Genomic DNA, 21,893 nt, shown 5'->3' on the forward strand with positions numbered 1-21,893 from the left:
AATAGCAGATTATGGACTTTCCCTTCAGGAACTTGTCCAAACTCTTTTTAAACCCACATATGCTAACCACTGTTACCACATCCTCCGGCAGCGAGTTCCAGAGTTTAACTATTCTTTGAGTGAAAATATATTTCCTCCAATTTGTTTTAAATATATTTCCATGCAATTTCATTGCGTATCCCCTGGTATTTGTACTTTATGAAAGAGTGAAAAATTGATTCACTTTTACCTGTTCTACAGCACTCAGGATTTTGTAGCCCTCAATTATATCCCCACTCAGCCGTCTCTTTTCCAAGCTGAAGAGTCCTATAACTTCAAGTATCAGTTGTGCCACCTGACTCCATCATCATGAGATGTTCATATAGTCCTGGCCCTTCTTGTCGTGAAGATAGCTGAAATGGCAGTTGGAAACCTTGGACTGGAACAGACTTTCACGGTGATGGGTGCTTCGCTTGCCTCAAAGATCGGATAAGTTTATATTACAAAAGTTTTACTGTTATATGGCTTAGCAAAGGAATAAATAGAAACGTTTTGTGGTTTTTAAATTAATTTCAGAAACAGCAGATAAAAATGAAGGTCAGTGTCTAATGGCATTCAGCAGAGCTTATTCTCACTGACCATTAGTAATCCTCGAAGCACAAAGAGAAAAAACAGGGAACTCACCATGAAGACAGAAAGGCCCCAGAAGCATCAGCACTGTTTAAGTGCAATTGGTGGGTGAGTGGCTTGTGTTTTGCAGTTTCTAGGATAATGGATATGTAGCAACTGGTTCAAAATAGCCACCTACCCTATTCTTAGGAACAGGCTGTGTGTTCACATGATACTGGAGTCAGGAGGTTAAAAAGTAAAGGCTCCTCTATTAACATTTACCACTTCCTCCACTCTGAGCTTCCTCCTCCACTCCAGGGTTGAATGAAATTGAAAGACCACAAAAATACACATGATGTTCCTTTCATATCGTTTGAGGAGCAGTTGCTCCAGCAGATGAGATAAGAAGGCTGCTTTCTTCCACCCACATACGCACATAATCTTCCCATCCACTTCCTAGAAAAGTCAACAACGCTTGAACCACAAGGGTTCACATCATGACTTCAAATGTTTAGCTTTAACTTTGCATTACCTCTTGGGGAATTCTGTTTCATTCTTGTTCAGAGACATAATAAATAAATAAATAAATAAATAAATAAAAACAAGCAGACAGAAAATATAAAGTGATACTTTACATTTTTTTTGACTAGCTTTCAGGAGCTAAATCCCCCTTTGTTGGGTCAGGAGGGTATGAGGGAAAGATGACAATGCTTGAATATAAAAGTGAATCATGAAAGCATTCCAAAGGTAGTCTAAAGGGAAAAGCAGCAGGAGGAGGAGGGAGAGATGGATGGGTGATTAGAAGGTGACAGGCAGCAAAATTTTATGGTTTATAATGTGTTAGAACATAAGAATCTAAGAACATAAGCATTGCCATATTGGCACAGATTGAAGGTCCATCAAGCCCAGTATCCTGTGGCCAATCCAGGTCTCAAGTACCTGGCAGGATCCCAAAACAGTAGAATACATTTTATGCTGCTTATCCTAGAAATAAGCAGTGGATTTTCCCCAAGTCCGTCTTAATAATGACTTATAGACTTTTCTTTTAGGAAGATATGCAAACCTTTTTAAAAACCCGCTAAGCTAACTGCTTTCACCACATTCTCTGGCAATGAATTCCAGAGTTTAATTACACATCGAGTGAAGAAATATTTTCTCCAATTTGTTTTAAATTTACTACGTTGTAGTTTCATTGTGTGCCCAAGTAGTAAATTTAAAACAAATTGGAGAAACCTGGATCTTTGTTAAAGTATCTGATCATTTTGACTTCAAAAGTCTTACAAAGCTGCTTTTTATGACCTGATCATAAGTTCATTGATACAGTGCTCTGGTCCCAGAAGTGCTTCACCACAGAGGTGTCACCTTGGTCTACTTTGTGCAGTCTGATCTGATGTTTATCGGAATGGATTACTTATCATCCAGCCCGTATCCTCCGCGTTGAGCATTCCTTCTCATTTCTGCATTGTTTGGAAAGAGATAGAGTAATGAGCTCTACACTAAACACCTTTATTCTATAAAGGTTATGCTCCTAAATTTATGCACATAGTTATAGAATATGGGGTCACAATTTATAGAAACTGGCCCTAAGTGACTTTCGAAGTGGGCAAAGAAACAATGTCCCACGAGTAATCACAGGAGCAAAAGAGGAGTGGGAACAGAACTAGGCTCTTCAATGACAGACAGGAAACAATCAAATTCCAAAAATGTCTTATTGAAGACAAGGTACCCTGTTTCGGCACTAAGCACCTTCCTCAGGAGTCTATATAAAAATAAAACATTTATAGAATGTTTAAAAACATTTAATTAAAAACATTTTAAATGCCGTTAGTACACATTAGATACTGTACTCCATATTACATTTGATATGCTGTGACTACCCTAACCCTTCGTCATTTTTCATTATTTATCATTTAACGTATTTTTTTTGTTTTGATTGTTTTAATAATCATTTTAAATGTTTTTAATTAAATGTTTTACACATTCTATAAATGTTTTATTTTTATATAGACTCCTGAGGAAGGCACTTAGTGCTGAAACAGGGTACCTGTTGAGTCTTCAATGAATCATTTTTGGAAGTTGATTGTTTCCTGTCTGTCATTGAAGAGCCTGGTTCTGTTCCCACTCCTCTTTTGCTCCTAAGTGACTTTGAGGGGCATTTTCGAAAGAAACGTCTAAGTTGGGATTTGGACGTCTTTGTAAAAAGTCCAAATCCGGAGGCAGGGAAAAGCTCATTTTTGAAAAAAGATTGACGTCCATCTTTCATTTTGAAAATACCAAGGACGTCCTTGGATTTGGACGTCCTTAGATTTGAAGAAAAACAAAAAAGGCAACAGTCTACTTGTTACATAAAAGTCTGTTATAAAAAGTAGACCGATACACATATATAAAAACAAAGAAATAATTTATTCACATATATGGTTTGAATAAATTATTTCTTTGTTTTTATATATGTGTATCAACGTCCTTAGATTTGGACATCTTTGACTTTCGGCGATTTTCGAAACCAAAGACGTCCAAGTAAAAAACGTCCAAATGCAAGCCATTTGGACATGGGAGGAGCCAGCATTTGAAGTGCACTGGTCCCCCTGACATGCCAGGTCAGCAGTCGGGCACCCCAGGGGGCACTGCAGTGGACTTCATAAAATGCTCCAAGGTACATAGCTCCCTTACCTTGTGTGCTGAGCCCCCCCAAAATCCACTACCCCCAACTGTACACCTCTACCATAACCCTTACAGGTGAAGGGGGCACCTAGATGTGGGTACAGAGAGTTTCTGGTAGGTTTTGGCGGGCTCGCTATTTCCTCCACAAATGTAACAGGTAGGGGGGTATGGGCCTGGGTCCACCTGTCTGAAGTGCACTGCACCCAATAAAACTGCTCTAGGATCCTGCATGCGCTGTCATAGACCTGAGTATGACATCTGAGGCTGGCAAGTAATATTTTTAATAATGTTTTTTGAGGGTGGGAGGGGGTTAGTAACCACTGGGGGAGTAAGGGGAGGTCATCCCCAATTCCCTACAGTGGTCATCTGGTCATTCTGGGCACCTTTTAATGTGCCTTATTCGTAATAAAAACAGGTCTGGTTGAAAACGCCCAAGTTGTAGTCATGGACATCTTTGCTTTTTTCGATTATGGGTCAAAGACGTCCAAGTGTTAGGAACGCCCAAGTCCCGCCTTCACTACCCCTCTGATATGCCCCCTTGAAATTTGGATGTCCTTGCGACGGACTTCAATTAGAGACGTCCAAAATCGGATTTCGATTATACTGATTTGGATGTCTCTGAGAGATGGACGTCCAAGTGCCGATTTATGTCACTTTTTGGATGTCCATCTCTTTCGAAAATGAGCCTGTTTGACACATACTTCATGGAATAGTGTGTTTCGCATGTAATAGTAGTAGAATTGCCTTTCACCATGAGTTTGCTGAACTCATGAGGCATGAAATCATAAAGGTAAGACTAGCATGTACATATGTACACATGAACATAAGAATAGCCATACTGGGTCCATCTAGCCCAGTATCCTGTTTCCAACAGTGGCCAATCCAGGTCACAGGTACCTGGTAGAAACACAAATAGTAGCAACATTCCATGCAGAATCCCAAAGAGTAGCAACATTCCAGAACCCCAAAGAGTAACAAGATTCCATTCAGAATCCCAAATAGTAGCAAGGTTCTGGAATTCCAAAGAGTAGCAACATTCCATTCTACCAATCCAAGGGCAAGCAGTGGCTTCCCCATGCCTGTCTCAATAGCAGACTATGGACTTTTCCTCCAGGAACTTGTCCAAACCTTTTAAAAACTCAGATATGCTAATCACAGGACCTTGCTGGCGGATAGAAGGGATTGCTTTCTTAGTGTCTCAATTGTACAGTCAGGGCCGATTCAACCTATGGGCCAGGTGAGGAACTGGCCCAGGGCACCGGTGATAAAGATCTCCAAAATAACAGTCTAGCATCTCTCCCTCCCTTTTTCCTTTCCTTTGTCCCTCTGCAGTTCAGTATCCACAGGATAGGAGGACGGGAATAGAGGAGAGATGCTGAACTGGGATGTTGATGCCTTTAATATCGGGGGGGGGGGGGGGGACTTGACATGAGGAGATACTGGATCACCAGCGAGGGAGGGGGGAGTGGGAGGAAGAGAGTGGAAGGGAAGATATCAGATTGTGGGAGGGGAGGGTTGCCGATACAAAGGTTGACTCGAGGTGCCAGAGTTCCTTGAGCTGGTTCTGTGTACAGTCAACCTGATTGCACAAGGTGATTTCCTCAAGGTAAGGGGCTGCAGGAAATAGTTTCTGAGAATTCAAGCCCTGGATTTGGAAAATTTTCTATTAAGATTAATGATGCTTGGAAATCCATACTGTTATGGGTATTTAGAAAGGCCTGTAGCATTTTAACTTAATTCCAGCAGAGGGCAGTGCTTACCAGGTTTTCAAAATACAACCTGTGCTGTAAAGATTCCTTTTCATATAAACATTTTCTATCAAAACCTGAAAATTTTATTTGTATAAATTATGAGATTGTAGAGGAACAAAATACTGTACTTCAATTAGAAATAATAGATATCATTCAAATGCAGCTTTGTTCACACACAGTGTGAAGCACAAAAACTGCAATACATCAGCAGTGGAGAAATCTGAGTGCATGAAGTGAAATTCTGAGAACAGGAACTGCAAAATTGCTTGTGAAGAACTCAGTGACCAGTTCAACTCAGGAAAATATTTTCCCTGGGAGGAGCAGAAATTGGTAAGCGCCCATTTGGTAACACTGGATTGTGATTCAGGAACTGTTGTGGGGCATGAGCTCTTGACAGAAACAGTTATCAGAGCCCCGGGCAAAAACAACAGTATTACATGTAAAGCATGGACAGCTGAATACAGCACAGATAGCTGAAGAGCAGATCTTTGTCAAAACTCCTGGCTGGAACCACATTAACATATGTATAATGTGAATACAGCATAAACAGCTGAAAATGGATTATCACCAGAGCTCCATGGAAGTGTCACATTAATATTCATAAATGATGAATACAGTACAGGAAGCTGAGTTCTTACAATGGAATAGAAAGACGGGAGATTGATAAGAATAATTCTTCATCAGAGCATCACACAGGCATCACACTATGACATATAGAGAGCAATTCTGTACCAGTCTCCAGGATGATGTATGCTAAGTGCAATTACATAAGTATATAAGTGTTGGCACACTGGAACAGACCAAAGGTCCATCAAGCCCAGCATCCTGTTTCCAACAGTGGCCAATCCAGGTCAAAAATGCCTGGCAAGATCCCAAAAAAGTACTAAACATTTTATACTGCTTATCCCAGAAATAGTGGATTTTCCCAAGTCCAGTTTAATAATTGTCTATGGACTTTTCCTTTAGGAAGCCGTCCAAACCTTTTTAAAACTCTGCTAAGCTATCTGCCTTTACCACATTCTTTGGCAATGAATTCCAGAGTTTAATTACACGTTGATTGAATAAAAAGTTTCTCCGATTTGTTTTAAATTTACTACTTTGTAGCTTCACTGCATGCCCCCTAGTCCTAGTATTTTTGGAAAGTGTAAACAGATGTTTCACATCTACCTGTTCAACTCCACTCATTATTTTATAGACCTTTATCATATATCTATATTGACAATTATGCACATAATTTCCATTATCAAATATAAGTGTATGTTCACTGTTATGTGTCTAACAGTAAACAAAAGCACTCACGCTAGCTCAGAGGCTGGTGAAATACACATGCCTGACTGCTAGTAGGTGTTAGCAACACCCCTGCCCCACCCATCCATGCCCCTCCCAAGTCCACACCCCTTGCACTTGTGCACTACAGATTTTGCACACACAATTTGTACAATCATTAGGAGAGTTACGCATATAACTGCTAAGTAGTGCCAATTAGCATCAATTATTGCCAATTAGGACCTAATTATTAAATTGTTACATGCGTAACTGTCATGTCCCCTACCTCAATGCAAGCGGCGTCCTCGGGCTGCGTGGGGTCCCGTCGACACACACACTTGACTGGCACAGCCCTGAGCCATGTGTGTGTAGTTCTTCTCTGGCTGCAGGCTTCTTGATTGATTTGCTTCCATGCACCTGGGTCTGCTCTCTCTCTGCCTGGATTACTCTCTTGCCTGCTGCCTGCCTATTTACTTTACTTGTGCCTGGATTACTCTCTTGCCTGCTGCCTGCCTATTGACTTTACCTGTACCTGGATTACTCTCTTGACCTGCTGCCTGCCTGGTTCACCACCCCGCTTCCAGCTCTGTCTCGTAAGTCCTGCAGGCCACCCGCACCTAGGGGCTCAACCTCTGGGGAACAGTGGTCAGCCCAGGTGAAACCCGGGGTTGTCTGGCCACCAAGCAGAACCTGGTCCGAGTACCGGGCTCAGCAGCGCTGTACTTGGTACAAGAACTCACAGGTCTGACAGTAACTGACACTATTGTATAACCTGTGAGCATAAGTTTGCACGCCAAGTAGAAAATTGTGTCTGCAAGTTTATAGAATGAGGGGGATGGGGGTAATTTTAGAACAGGGTTGTTTACAGTAGGTTAATAGTGGAGGAAATGCCTATTGATAAAGTCACATAGGTGACTATGGGACTCATTTTCAAAGCACAAAGTTCCATAGGTTACTATGCAATTTTGTAAGTCAAAGTGATTTGAAAATACACTTCTATGTATGTTTATAACCTACTAACACAATCTTGCTATATAAATTGCATCTAGATTGAAGGCACAGACATTTGGCTGCTCAAGAACAGATATAAATGTTTGCAGATTCAACATCCACATACATACGTATTTTATAGACTAGTAGTGAATGAGTGCCAATCTTTCAGAATGATTGAGGGGGCCAAACACAGTGCAAATGACCCCTCCCTGACACAATGAAGGAGCTTGCTCAGTACAGGTGGTTTAGTATTCACTGCAGCCACAGAGCTGGCTCCTATGTATGAGTGTGAATCGTGACTCCACCCATGCTCTGTCCTAACCCCACCTTTGTCGACTGTGCAAGGAAGCACTAGTGCAGAGCACGCATATTATTAGGCATGACCTGCTTCTCTAAGAGCACATCTACATGCATGAATCAGCATATGACTATAGTTTACAAAATGCCCTCATAAAGCAGGCTTGTCCAGCTTCGGTCCTTGAGAGGTGCAAATGGGACAGGTTTTCAGGATATCAAGCTTATGGAGAACCAAGTCATGGTGGGGATGCAGGAATCCCGCTGTTTTCTTCGCCACCGCCGCCGCAGTCCCCAGTCTCCACCCACTCACCTCCGGCCCTGTCGACAGCCCCCCTCTATCCACCACCGGGCCGGGCCCCCTGCATTCAAATCACAGCGCCTCACCTCCATGTGAAAGCGCAGCAGCGGCAGATCACCTCCCTTCGGGCCTTCCCTCCCTGTGTCCCGCCTTCGTGGAAACAGGAAATTATATCAGACGAGAGCGGGACACAGGGAGGGAAGGCCCGAAGGGAGGCGATCTGCCGCTGCTGTGCTTTCACACGGCGGTGAGGCGCTGTGATTTGAATGCAGGGGGCCCGGCCCGGTGGCAGACGGAGGGGGGCTGTTGACGGAGCCGCGGGCGGGTGAGACCGGGAACTGCGGTGCTGGGCCCAGGGAATTTTGTGCCCCCTGTCCCCCCTCTCGGTGGCCCTGGGGGAGGTTACATGACTGATACACTGGATGAAAGTTGTGGGGGGGGGGGGGAGGTTACATGAGTGAAAGCGAGACTGGGTGAATGCTGGGAAGGAGGTGATGCACCATCTTATTTTGCCACTATTTGACGAAACATGTAGCAAAATAAAAAATGTGCACCCTGCTAGGAAAAGGTTGGACAAGCCAGCTGTAGACTCAAACAAGAAACTAACAGATGGAAGCCAGAGCTGACCTAAAATGGTGTGAGTACATGCCAAATCAGCCCATTCAGGCTACCTTCCCCTGGCTAATGGTAATGGTGCTGGGGCCACTTGATAATGACTACAACATGATCAGATTTGATATAATCTCTGGAATAAGTACACACAGGAAATTCAATATACATTAGCATTTAACTTTCAAAAAGAAGACTATGAAAAAATGAGGAGAATGGTTTAAAAAACAAACAAACCTGAGAGGAGTAGCTGCAAAGGTGAAAAACCTACATCAGGTGTGGATGCTTTTCAAAAACACCATCCTGGAAGCCCAGACCAGATATATTCCATGTATTAAAAAAAAGGAGGAAAGAAGACAAATGACAGCTGGTATGGTTAAAAAGTGAGGTGAAGGAAGCTATTAAAGATAAAAGAAAATCCTTCAGAAAATGGAAGAAGACTTGTCCTACTATCCCTCTTTTGGAGTCTGATAAGAAATTGTATAACATACTGCTAGCTGTTGCCTTGCATTTAATTGTCTCCAATTGGAAACATAATGTGTACCTGAATTATAATGAATGGTGGAGTTATGTATGCGTGATCAGAAAATATGAAACAATTTTGACCCATAGACATCGAAATATTAGGCCTGTTTTGAGGACCTGGGCTCGTTTAGACCTTTTTTGTCAGGAGCCACGTAGCACTCCTTGAACTTGTGTAACCCTGCAATTTGTCTCCGGGTATTGCCATGGAACTTTGACGTTGATTATGCTTATGATTTTTTTTTTTGGGGGGGGGGTTAATTTCCGGGGGGGTTTTGTTTGATTTGGTGTTTATTTTTGCATTCTCTGTATGACAAAACCTTTAATAAAAATATAATTTAAATGCAAAAAAAAAAAAAAGAAAATGGAAGAAGGATCCAACTGAAAATAATAGGAAACAGCCTAAGGAATGGCATGTCAAATTCAAAGCGTTGGTAAGGAAGGCAAAGAGAGACTTTGAAAAGAAGATTGCGTCAGAGGCAAAAACACATAGCTAAAAACATTTTTAGGTATAGTAGAAGCAAGAAGCTGCTAAAAGAAACAGTTGGACTGCTAGATGACCGAGGGGTAAAAGGGGCACTCAGGGAAGACAAAGCCATAGTGGAGAGATTAAATGAATTCATTGTTTCGGTTTTCACCAAGGAAGATGTGGAAGAGATATCCTGTGCGGCGTCTGTGGCTCAGCCCTGAGGGAGTTTCAATCCGGCATGCAGCCATTTGATGTTTAGAAGAAATTTGATGGTGGTTCCTCCTGAGGAAGATTTGTGAAATGCGGTCCTGCATTGGGGAACCGGCACAATATGAAACAGATATGGTGGACTGTTGAGTTAGTCATCAAGCTCACAGCACTTGTATTGTGATGCATACAGATGATTGGAGGTGGCGTATTTAATCAGCCAACGGAGGGTCAATAGACATACAGTGTTTTTCCATGAAGAGCAGTCATCCAGCGTTTACGTGGAAACACTTTTACAGCATCCAAGCGGAAGGCGTGGCGTCTGTAGGAAAAGGACTATCTAGCTGGCAGGACTGAGTTCTGATCATTTGTGCATGATATAATGTATAAGTATGGTAAAACATATGTAAAATAAGAAACAGCATACTTATGCAGTTTAAAATGTAAAACCAGTTGTTTTGTATTTAAATACAGGTGGTGCAAGGTGAGTGGAGGAATGAATGTGTGAGGTTTTAACATTAGGTAGCAGTGCTGGTGAGGTTAGTGGACATTGCAATACAATAAAACGTTTTTGTGATATGAAAAAAATACTGGAGTCTTTGTGTATTAGAAGAGATATCAGTGCCAGAAATGGTATTCAAAGCTGATGAGTCAGAGAAACTGATACAAATCTCTATAAACCTTGAAGATGTAGTGGGGCAATTTGACAAACTGAAAAGTAGCAAATCGCCTGGACCAGATGGCATACATCCCAGAGTACTGATAGAACTAAAAAATGAACTTGTAGAGCTATTGTTAGTAATATGTAATTTATCTTTAAAATCAAGCATAGTACCAGAAGAATGGAGGGTGGCCAATTTAATGCCAATTTTTTAAAAAGGGTTCCATAGCGTCTCAAGAATTACACAAAAGAAAAGAAAAGAATTTCTTAAACTGAGACCAAAGGTAATGCAACTTGGAGCATTATTCTGGCTGAACTTTCCTTGCAAGTGCGTGATAAAATTAAATTCAATTAAGTATGTATTTTTTGAGGCAAACCAATTGAACTCTTTTTTAGAAGCAAAGCTGAGAGACTCACAGCTTCCATCACCAGGGATATTAACAACTTCAACCCCATAAATAGTTTATATTGCCTGGAATGCTTATACTAGCCACCATGTTTAGATTTAGAAGTTGGTTTCTAAAAAATCTTATTTTGATTTCCTAAAAATTGTGACAATCCCCTAGTATTGTGGACTATAGATGAGTAATGGTTTCTTTGTTAATTATACTTATTTCTATAATGTTTATACTTAAAAAAACTTTTTTTTAAGATACTAAATCGTCTTTATCTGTATTCAAGATATAATACTTGATGTATGAAAAATTTAAATAAATAATTAAAAAATAAAAAAGGGTTCCATAGGTGATCTGGGAAACTATAGACTGGTGAGCCTGACGTTGGTGCTTGGAAAAATGGTAGCGACCATAATAAAGAACAAAATTACAGTGCATATACATAAGCATGGATTAATGAGACAAAGAGGCATATTTTAAAAAGCACCTAGACTTACAAAGTTACATTGAGTCATACAGTATTTTCAAAGCATGTAGACTTTCAAAATTTCATAGGTTACTGTGTAACTTTGTAAGTCTAAGTGCTTTGAAAATGAGCCCCAAAGCCAACATGGATTTAGTGAAGGGAAATCTTGCCTCATCAATCTACTAGATTTCTTTGAAGGGGTGAATAAACATGTGGATAAAGGTGAGTCGGTTGATACTGTGTATCTGGATTTTCAAAAGGTATTTGACAAGGTATTTTATGAAAGACTCCTGAGGAAATTAAAGCGTCATGGGATAGGAGGTAATTTCTTATTGTGGATTAAAAACTGGTTAAAAGATAGAAAACAGAGAGTAGGGTTAAATGGTCAGTATTCTCAATGGAGAAGGGTAGATAGTGGGGTTCCCCAGAAGTCTGTGCTGGGACTGCTGCTTTTTAACATATTTATAAGTAGTCTAATGATGGAATAACCATCATTAGATTATTTATTTGCTAATGAACAAAGTTATTCAAAGTTGTTAATTCGCAAGAAGATTGTGAAAAATTGCAAGAGGACCTTACAAAATTGGAAGAGTGGGCAGCATCCAAATGGCAGATGACCTTTAATGTAAGCAAGTGCAAAGTGATGAACGTGGGAAAGAGAACCCAAATTATGGCTATGTGATGCAAGGTTCCACATTAGGAGTTCTGATGTTCTTATTTAATACAGCAGGCATGGTATTTAAGGTACTTATAATAACGTGTGTAAGTTGAGAGTACATTTTTGGAAATGATTTGTATTACCATGGTATCATATCTAATTTCCTTTTAGTCTAACCCCTGAAGATGCCTAAGGGTGAAACGCAACGATTGCTTAGGGTTGATGGTATAAGAAATTGGATATCAGACTTGTGACAGTGGTCTTCTTCGGATGACAGCAAACTGAAAGTATATCAAGAACGTTTGTTTTGGCACGCAATTTTCAAGGGAAGTTTCCTCTCAACAGAAACAACACAAAGGTCGTATAAGGATTTTGCTTGTATAATCGGGACTAAATATAACTGTAGCCAGTTTTGGCTTAAGAAGATGTTCTATCTACACAGGAGAGATAAGGCGTTACAGAGGCTTGAGACCTATGTGGGACTCTGAATTTTCAACAGCGAGTAGTTAGTGGTATTATGTTAGTTATACAGGCTTGAAAACAAGGAAACTGTTAATACCTTGAAAATGTGTATTTGATACATTGTGGCAAGTTCTGTTGAAAGTATAAGTAAGAATGTATGAATGAGTGAAGTGATTGGATGATGAGGATAATTAGTATATGATATTTACATGAGGTGCATATTAAGATTTGAGAATTGATAAAATTCAAGAAATAAAGCATATTGAAACATCAAAGAAAAAATAAGGTGGTCACAGTATGGTACAAAGCATATTCATTGAGAAGGCAGTGCTTCTTTCCTTATCTCTCTGCTACTTTCAGTCTGCAGACTGAAGAGCACACAGGACCTCCAGTATTGTACTTTAGGCTGCTCAAATTTCAGAACGAAACCTGAAGGACCAGTACATTCCAGTAAGAAGCACCATTCTCCTCCTGCTGGTAAGGAGGGGAGTGAAATATGGGGTCCACAGTTGTTGCTTCCATTGGCTCCCCAACCAGGAACAGCCCTTGTTTGAAAAATCTGATTGGCGCTTTCACTTTCCACTGCAAGGCACAGCAGGGAAGCAATGGAGACCTGAAATTCCCGTTAAATTCCCCTTGTGATGGCCTTCACTGGATCATTACCAAGGTCAAGGAGCCACAGGAGGGAATTCTTGGGTCCCACGACAACGCCTCTTGCACAAATAAACATTCTGCAGTCTGTTTTTAGAGAGATTTCGCCATAGCACAGTAATAGAAAAAAGTTGTTTCAGAACTATTAGAAATCTGCTTCCAGCAGCAGTAATTTTGCAACATTTTTTTAATCACATAAAATAATTTCTGGAAGAGATATATAGCCTTTCTAAATGACACCATGTATGTAGTACCATTTTATAGGGTTATTTACCTCCTCTTATCTCAGTTATCAGTGCGGTAAATGCATTGTAACGTGCCTACCAGGTCTTGTAATATATGTCCTATACCAGTGGATTTCAAAGCAGACCTTGGTACACACCCAAGCAGTCAGGTTTTCTGGATATCTACAATGGTTTTGCATGAGATAGATTTGTATACAATAGTAGCAATGCATGCAAATTTATCTCATGCATATTCATTGTGAATATCCTAAAAACCAGACTGGCTAGGTGAGACCAAAAGAGTGGGTTGAGAACCCCTTTCCTACATGATTAGAACTTCATTCTGAAAGGGTCTAGTGTGTGTGTGGGGGGGGGGGGGGGAGGGGGGGGGAGGGGGTTGTAGGTCAACACAGAATTCTACAGAAAAGTTGAGATTATACAGGATAATAACTAATGCCTCTCCCCCCCCCCCCAAGTATTTTGTCAAAGCTGTAGCGCTATGACTAAGTATGTGACTAGCTTTCCTGTTAGAGATCTTAATTTGATGCTCCTGGGTAAATGGGTTTTACTTCTATGTTTTAGTTGCACCACGTATTTACATTCACATAAGCTACATCAGTGATTCTGAAACCTGTCCTGGAAGAGCACCAGCCAGATGGGTTTGCAAGATATTCCTAATGAATATGCATGAGGCAGATTTGCATGCCAGTCACTTTCTTACTTCTCCTGGGTCCCTCTAGTCAGCCATACTCAATCCTCTCCCAGCAATTTGGCAACATTCTAAACCAGGGTATTTTTACAGTGAATTATCCCAGACTGGCTGTCAGTTTCCCTGTACACAGAAAATGGTGTCCTTTTGTCAAACTCCAGAATACTTCTTGGTTCCTTAAACAACCTTAAAAGAAAATAAGATGATACCTTTTTTTAATGGACTAACTTAATACATTTTTGATTAGCTTTCAAAGGTAACCCCTCTTGATGAAAGCTAATCCAAAAAATGTAATTAGTCCAATAAAAAAGGTATCATCTTATTTTATTTTCTATGTTTTATTTTCTTTTATTTCTATTGATTACCTTTCAAAGTGGACTAACATGGCTACCACATCTCTTTAAACAACTTTAAAACAACACTTAAATTGCTACTTTTATTTCAGATTCTGATAACTAAATCTCAAACATCCCCCACCAAAGGGTTTCTCCGAAACCAACTCTTCTCCTCTTGAAATTTTTAATAATTTTATAATGATACAGGGAAGAGAAATGCAAAGTACAAGGAATAATCAAATAGTCAAATCAAAGAATATCAAAGGAGGGAAAGGTAGGAAGGTAAAGGAGGGGTGGGGGTGGGGGGGCCAAACCAACTCTTCTGTCTTGCTGGCTGGAGTTCATTTTACCTTAGCTTCTTACCCCTGTCTTTCTGCAAACAGTCAAGCTTTTTCTTGAGTTCACCAGCAGGCTGTTTCATTGAGCACAGGTGACTGATTGTCTTTTCCTTAGCTGCTTTCCTACTATGGTACCCAGCATTCCAACAAGCTCACTGCCTTCTGGAGCTCTCCTCTGTTTCCTAGAACCTCCCCTATTGTCAGGCTGATATAAACACAGTTGTGAGCAGCCACAACAAGCAACAGAGGTATGTTTGGGAGTTTGTTTTAATCACACCAGCGGTATCTAATACAAGTGAGACCAGGTCTATATTTTCCTGTCGCAGTTTTATATCAATTGGGGGCTTTTAGGGTGTGCAGAAAAGCCAAACATCAGCGGGGTGGGGGTGGGGTAGAGCAGTGGTAGCCCTGAACAGTGCCTCTGACCGCAGAATGTAGCGGAGTGCTCTGGCCACAGGAGGAGGACCGCTTGGATGGCGAGGCTTGGCACAATTTTGGGTGTGCCCAGACCCACCCATGGCTGTGCTACTGTTTACCTTCTCTTCTTCATAAGGGAAGTCATATATTTTTCTCACCCCTCTCTGACCCTTTTCTAGTTCCATTATATCCATTTTTAAGTTCAGGTGAGCAGAACTGCAGACAGTACTCAACGTGTGGTCACACCAGGGACCTACACAGAAGCATAATCATATTCTCAGTTGCGTTCTCCATCCCTTTTTCAACAATCCCTGGCACTCTATTTGCCTTCTTGGCAGCCACAGCACACTCACCTCATTCCGCCTTAGCACATGAAAGATATTGCCTTATTAATCCTTTGGTGCCTGGAGCCGATTGAGCGATTTGCACATGATTATAGATTCTTGCCCTGGAATTGCTGTAATATTGTGCCATCAGGTTTTTGCACCCCATTTTCGTTTTTTGGCAGCTCAGTGCATAAGAAAATGACCTGACTCGTTATGAGAACTCTTCTTTCCAAAATCAAAATAATTTGGTTTCATTGGGACATCAGATGAGCGCTGTTCTTAGCCTTTTGCTGACCGAGGGTGGCAAGACCTGTCTGCTGCATCTGAACATTATTCAGTAGGGCTCATGCATAGGGCCGGCCCTGCATCATTGCAGCATTCAGAAGGGAGTCATACATAGTCCCTGGCCAAGAACTGTTGGTTCAATGGTGGGGAATATGAACAGGTATGAGAATTCCTGGGTAGTTGCAAAGGAAGGCTTATGATGCCAGATCCCAGCCCTGGTTCCATCAGTTACCCTGGTGATGTTACTAAATACCTTTCAGCTATCTTTTTGAGGATTACATCACCTTTCTGGCTCAGTCAGGCATCTGGTTGAGAATCCAACCTCAGCTTAGCAACTCTGATTGTCAGGTTATATTCTCTCTTCCTCTGTCATGCTCTCTCAGATACACTAACACACAGGCACAGATGATCAGACAATACATGATATCAGACAGCTAATACATACCTGTGGCTCAGGCGCTACAGAGAGGCCTAATTGACTGGCTGGCTGCTTGAGTGTTGTGTCAGGAGGGAAATCATACGCAGTCTCCTGTCGCAGAGAAGTGGAGGAGGAGCAGCAGCAGCTGGTGTCAGCAGGTTTCACCTCCCCTGAAAGCCTCGTCTGCTCTGCTTTGCTGCTGAAGCCATGAGAAGCGTTTGGCTTCTCATATCACTCTGGTAGTGCAAAGAGCAGTTTCACAAGCTCTGACTCGTACACAATACAGGAATAATTCCAAATGATGTCATAGTGGCTGGATCCTACAGTACAGCTCAAAGCTGTGGCTGAGCTGCAAAACAATGGCACTTTGATGGACTGTGGATGTGCTGGGCCAGGCAAGTGGGTAGTGTTGCCCTTGGGCTACAAATCAGGTGCCATATTGGACATGACCACTGGTTTAGCCACCTCAGGTTGACTTCTAGGTGCCAGATCAGCTCTGCATCTTGCCAGAGCCGAATTTAGGATTCTGTAGGCAGGATTGGGTTGTCCTCAGTGAACGGAGGAGGGGTCCCAGTTTTGGGGCAGCTTTAAAATTTTGCAACCCAGCCCTGCATCGTGCTTGAAAATCTACGCTAACACACGCATGTCCAGGCACCGATGCAAATCTGACGGGTTGCTGTTCTATGCAATTCTGATGCTGCTGTGGCTGTAATGGGAATAAGTCTGATATTTAAAGAAGCGAAAGCAATTCTTAATTCCGTGTAAAAGAAATTTATGGTGAAAGCACTGCAGGCAGGTTTCTGCATCTTTCTAGTCTTCCATGGATTCATGGGCTCCTTTTCCTGTGTAACCCTGAAGCCTTCTGGGTGCTGTTTGCCACCTATGACTCTCTGACGCCTGGCATGGTTTGTCATAGTAAAACTGACCTGATGCCACTCAGGTTATGCTATACAGTCAAGGGCATAGCTCAGATTGATAGTTAGGCAGGGATGCTTCCTCTTCAGTTATCTTTCCTACCAAGGCATATAGGGCCCCTTTTACCAAGCTGTGGCAAAAGGGGGGCCTGCGCTGGCGTCAGTGCATGTTTTTGATGTGCACCGAGGCCCCCTTTTTCCACAGCGTTGGGCTTACCACCATTTTGTAAAAGGAGCCCATAGTTACTATAACACAATATGCTCCCTCTGGGAAACATTTTCAAATGATTGTTTATGGAATTTTCATTCCTGTGATAGTCCCTAATTCATGAGCTAACCCCCAAATTCTATAAATGGTGCAGAACTGGGCTCACAGTTCTAGAATAGGGCCAATTACATGGCATAATTAACTAATTGGCACTAAATTGGTTAAAAATGCCAATAATTGGGGTTGACAACACTAATAGGTACTAATTTTTCATTGTGCACGTAACAGACTTACACCCCTATTCTATAACCAGCGAATGGGAAGGGGGTGTTAATGTGGGAGGGGCATGGGCATGCCAGGGGTGTTCTGACTAGTCTTGCATGCTCTTTATAGAATAGTTACATTGGCCACAGACACAGTGTAAGTGGCCACGCCTAAAGTTTGGTACGTAACTACTACTACTACTACTTATCATTTCTATAGCGCTACTGCTCAAAGAGCTTACAATCTAGATAAGACAGGCAGACAGACAGTACTGTGGACTTTCGCTATTACTCTATTACTTTTTTGGTGCACAACTCTGTCGTTGTAGAATACTAGCTTAGTGCCCAGCTTTTTGGCTCCTAACCTTTAGCAACCTTTGTTGAATTGACCCTTAAATGATTAATCTGCAGGCAGGACACAGGTGAGCAAAAATGCATGAAGCTTTTTCAGATAGTTTTGTAGAGGAAAATGGCTGCTCCCAAGTGGACGCCATTTTGGCCAGAGGGCTTGTGTGGAAGCTTAGCCTGCCAGTGAACCTGGTGAATTATACCTCAGTGTTATAAGACAACATGACAGGGTTCCTTCATTGTATTCTTCAAACAACATGGGCAAATCAAGTCCCATCGGGTTTTTTGGCAATGCACAATGAACATGCATGAGATAGAATTGCATGCCAATCTATCTCATGTATATTCATTGTGGATATCCTGAAAACTCGATGGGACAAGTTGGTGTGCCCCGAGGACTGGGTTGCTAAGCCATGCATAAGCAAGAGGTCCACCAAGCTTCACCCCATATCCTGGGACCTCTTCTTCATTGGAGAAAGAGAGACAATGACCAGAACTCAACCTTTAACTTTAACACATTCTGTCTAGCAATGCCACATCTGCAACTCATGTCACACACTTCTGGAGTGGATCCCTGGGGAGGGCTGATGACTACCTAGATGACTACCTTGCCATAAATGATGGCAGTGAAAGAAAAATCAGGAGGTTTTGGAAGATGTTAGGCATGTCATATACCGGTGGTTCTCAATCCAGGCCTTGGGACATTCTTACCCAGTCAGGTTTTCAGGATATCCACAATGAATATGCATTAAACTGATTTGCATACAATGGAGGCAGTGCATACAAATGTATCTCGTGCATATTAATTGTGAATATCCTGAAAACCTGGCTGGCTAGGTATGTCCCGAGGACTGGGTTGAGAATGCCTGCAGGAAGAAAGGAGCACCCTACACAAAGTGGAGGCGCACTCGATCCCTAAGAGAGTCAATCAAAGAAAAAGGGGAGTAGGGTAGGCTGGCTTTTTCCAACAATAGTTAGTACCAAGCTAAATTTCTCTGGCCCTCCTTAACCTAAGAATCAGAAAAAAGCTGAGTGAGTCAGACTATCGTTGCATAACATCCCAGAATGTAATATCATTAAAATGCTAAAGCTTATTAAATTAACTACTTTTTTAAAAAACTAATATTCTTTTTAAAAGGAGTATTCCTATCTGTGATTGCACCTTACAGTGACTCATTCTCTTCTTACTAAAAAATGACTTTTCACATATAATGCCTTTATGCTCTGCTGATTACTAGGCTCATGTTCTATTTCTTGCATGAAGTGCTTACTCTGACTCAGAACTGTCACTGTGCCAGGCTCAAAATCCATAAAAATAAGCCAAATCATGAGTAAACATTTATCCAGTAACATTATTAACAATCTTAAATGCTGCTTATTAAGAGATCTCATATTTAGCTGGTGGGAACTGAGGGTAGACACAGAAATATCTCATCAGTAACATCACTAGAAAAATATAACAAGTTTAAAAGAGTTACATGTTGTGCTTCAAAGGGATGTATTTAGGGATCATGTGTTCAGAAACAGGACCTAATTCGGTTTCTGGTAAATCAGCACAGTGGTTGTTCTGCATGGGTGGATGGAAGGACAGACAGGAAGATGGATCATTGACAATAGATGCAGAGCACTTTGAGTGTTACTGAGATATTTCATGTCATAATAGGGTAAAGTCAGTGAATACAGATGGACCAGGACACGTCTTACCTTTACATATTGTGATCATGCTGATGGTCTAATGATTTCCAAAACCTGTTACAGTATTGTACCAATGGAGGGGTGACCAAGCGGTGGGCTGTGGACCATGGAGATCAGAGTTCAAATTCTACTGTTTACTCATTGTCCTTGTAGTTTAGTTTAGGGTAAGTCATATCACCCTTCAGTGCCTGAAGAATTAACTGTCTATCAGGCAATGCTTGAACATTTTAAAAATCTTTTTGGGTTGAGGTTTGGGAGGTTGGATTTTGGTGTTTGTGAGTTGGTAGGGTTGTTGTTTACGTGAAGAAGAGGATGTGTGTGTGGGGGGGGGGAGGGATTATAGGATTTTTATGATTTATGACTGATGAATACTTGAAATTACTACTTAGCTTGGGTAAATGTGCATTAGCTATGCTGTTTCTTGTTCTTTATTTTGTGATTGTAATCCATCATCTATTGTGATTTGGGGGAATATAAACTTGTTAAACTAAATTATCAGGTAGCCAACTAGCTCCAGGTAAATCCAGTCTTGGTTTTAACCGCCCTGGGTGCAATTTTGTTCAAGGAAAGTACTATAATAAAAATAAAAGAACATAACATTCTCCGAGGACAAGCAGGCTGCTTGTTCTCAATGATGGGTGACGTCCATGGCAGCCCCCTCCAACCGGAAACTTCACTAGCAAAGGCCTTTGCTAGTCCTCGCGCGCCCATGCGCACCACGCATGCGCGGCCGTCTTCAAGTTCCTGCATGCAGTGGGGTAAAACCAGGCCTGGATCAGCCTTTCCAGAAAATCTGGAGCCAGTTATTTTACCCTAGAGATATGGACTGCTAGTGTCAGGGACATATGCAAAGCTGCCAAGTTACCCAGTTCCAGGAAGGAGACTTTTTGGCCAGTCCTGGATTTGAACTCCCATACCAAACAGTGTGGGATTTGTAGTCCCTGGTTCTACCCACTGAACTCAGGGCTACAGATCTCATAAAGCATCAAAATGGGATTGTCAGAGATTCAGGACTGGGCCTAAAATATGTACCATACCTGAATGTACGTTGCTGTGATAACATTCAGGCTTGTAGGCAGTAGTTTTGTTTTCTCTAAGAAAAGTTGCTAGGGCCCATCTTGACCAATCCATAGCTGTGCTGCACACTGTCATATGGAAGACCTGAGTTTGATTCCTTTTATTTTCCAGGACCAGCTGGAGTTGGGGATGCTCCAGAGACAGCCTTCCCCTCCCCTGAAAAAGATGGAGTTTTAGCCTTAGCTCAGTGGTGACCCCTACTGGCCAGATTAAAGGTGCACATGGAAATGGTTCCTGAGGGAGCCTGGGATCCGTGGTCTTTAGCTAAAGAATGTCAGTACAGTGACTGCGGTGGATGAACAGGGCAAGGTAATGAAACATCTGTCTAGAGATGGATTCAGAGATTTAAGGATTTAAAGAGAAAAGGGAGATTTTCAACCAAGCAGACAAAGGAGGAGGAATGTGAGAACTCTGGGATTCACCCTGACATTTACCACTAGTACAGGACCACAGTTTCATTTTGCAAACTCAACCTGGCCATATCGGGTTTGTAACCTGAATGTAAATATGTGCTAGTCTGTTTTTTTTTTTTTAGTACAACGCAGAAAGACACTTTTCTCCTGAGGGGTCATGGCTTTGATATACCACCTTTCTGTGATACAAGCACAGCAGTTTACTTTCTATTATGCGCAGGTACTTTTTCTGCCCCCAGGGACTACAAATCCCATACTGGTTGGGATAGGAGTACAAATCCAGGACTGGCCAAAAAGTCTCCCTCCAGGAACTGGGTAACTTGGCAGCTTTGCATATATCCCTGACACCACAGTCTCAATTTTGTACCTGGGGCAATGGAGGGTCACAAGGAACTGCAGTGGGAATTGAACCCAGTTCCCCAGGTATTGTTGTTTGAGAGCAGGACCTAATGTGCACTGTTTACTGTATTGCCCCCACAGGATGATGAGATATCACAATGCGGCCAGTAAGGGTGTGCCCTATGGCAGTGATGGCGAACCTTTTAGAGACCGAGTGCCCAAACAGCAACCCAAAATCGAATTATTTATCGCAAAGTGCCGGTACTCATTAAGGGCGGGGTCACCACATATGACTCCACCCCCTATGATAGCCACACCCCTTACACCAGCCATGGCGCATATAAACAGACATCATTGAAAATATTTTACTAGTACAGGAGAAAAAAATAACATGATTTTCTTCCATTATAAATCATTTCTGTAAGCTGTTACAGCTCCAGTATACCCAGTGCAAAATAAGACAGCAGATATAAATTCTCCAATTCGACATATTCCAAACACTAAAATGAAAATAAAATGATTTTTCCTACCTTTGTTGTCTGGTGATTTTGTTTTTCTATCCATATTGGTTCTAGTCGCTGATTCTGCTGCTCTCTATCTGTTCTCTTAACTCCGTTTCCAGGGCTTCCT

General features: G+C 41.7%; 1 protein-coding gene across 3 annotated transcripts in view; it reads right to left on the reverse strand.

Moving 5' to 3' along the window:
- Window positions 1-21,893, reverse strand: part of FGF1 (fibroblast growth factor 1) — a 73,013-nt gene that overhangs the window by 39,720 nt on the left and 11,400 nt on the right. The window contains exon 1 of one of the 3 annotated variants that reach the window (XM_030212803.1): window positions 16,034-16,137. The exons of 1 other annotated variant lie outside the window; for it this stretch is intronic. The gene's annotated coding sequence lies outside the window, so the exon portion shown is untranslated. Of the gene's footprint in view, window positions 1-663; window positions 760-16,033; window positions 16,138-21,893 lie in introns of those variants that run through there. One more of the 3 variants, XM_030212805.1, reaches the window with a different exon arrangement.

This window comes from Microcaecilia unicolor, chromosome 8 (genome assembly GCF_901765095.1).
Source record: "Microcaecilia unicolor chromosome 8, aMicUni1.1, whole genome shotgun sequence".
Taxonomy (NCBI): Eukaryota; Metazoa; Chordata; class Amphibia; order Gymnophiona; family Siphonopidae; genus Microcaecilia; species Microcaecilia unicolor.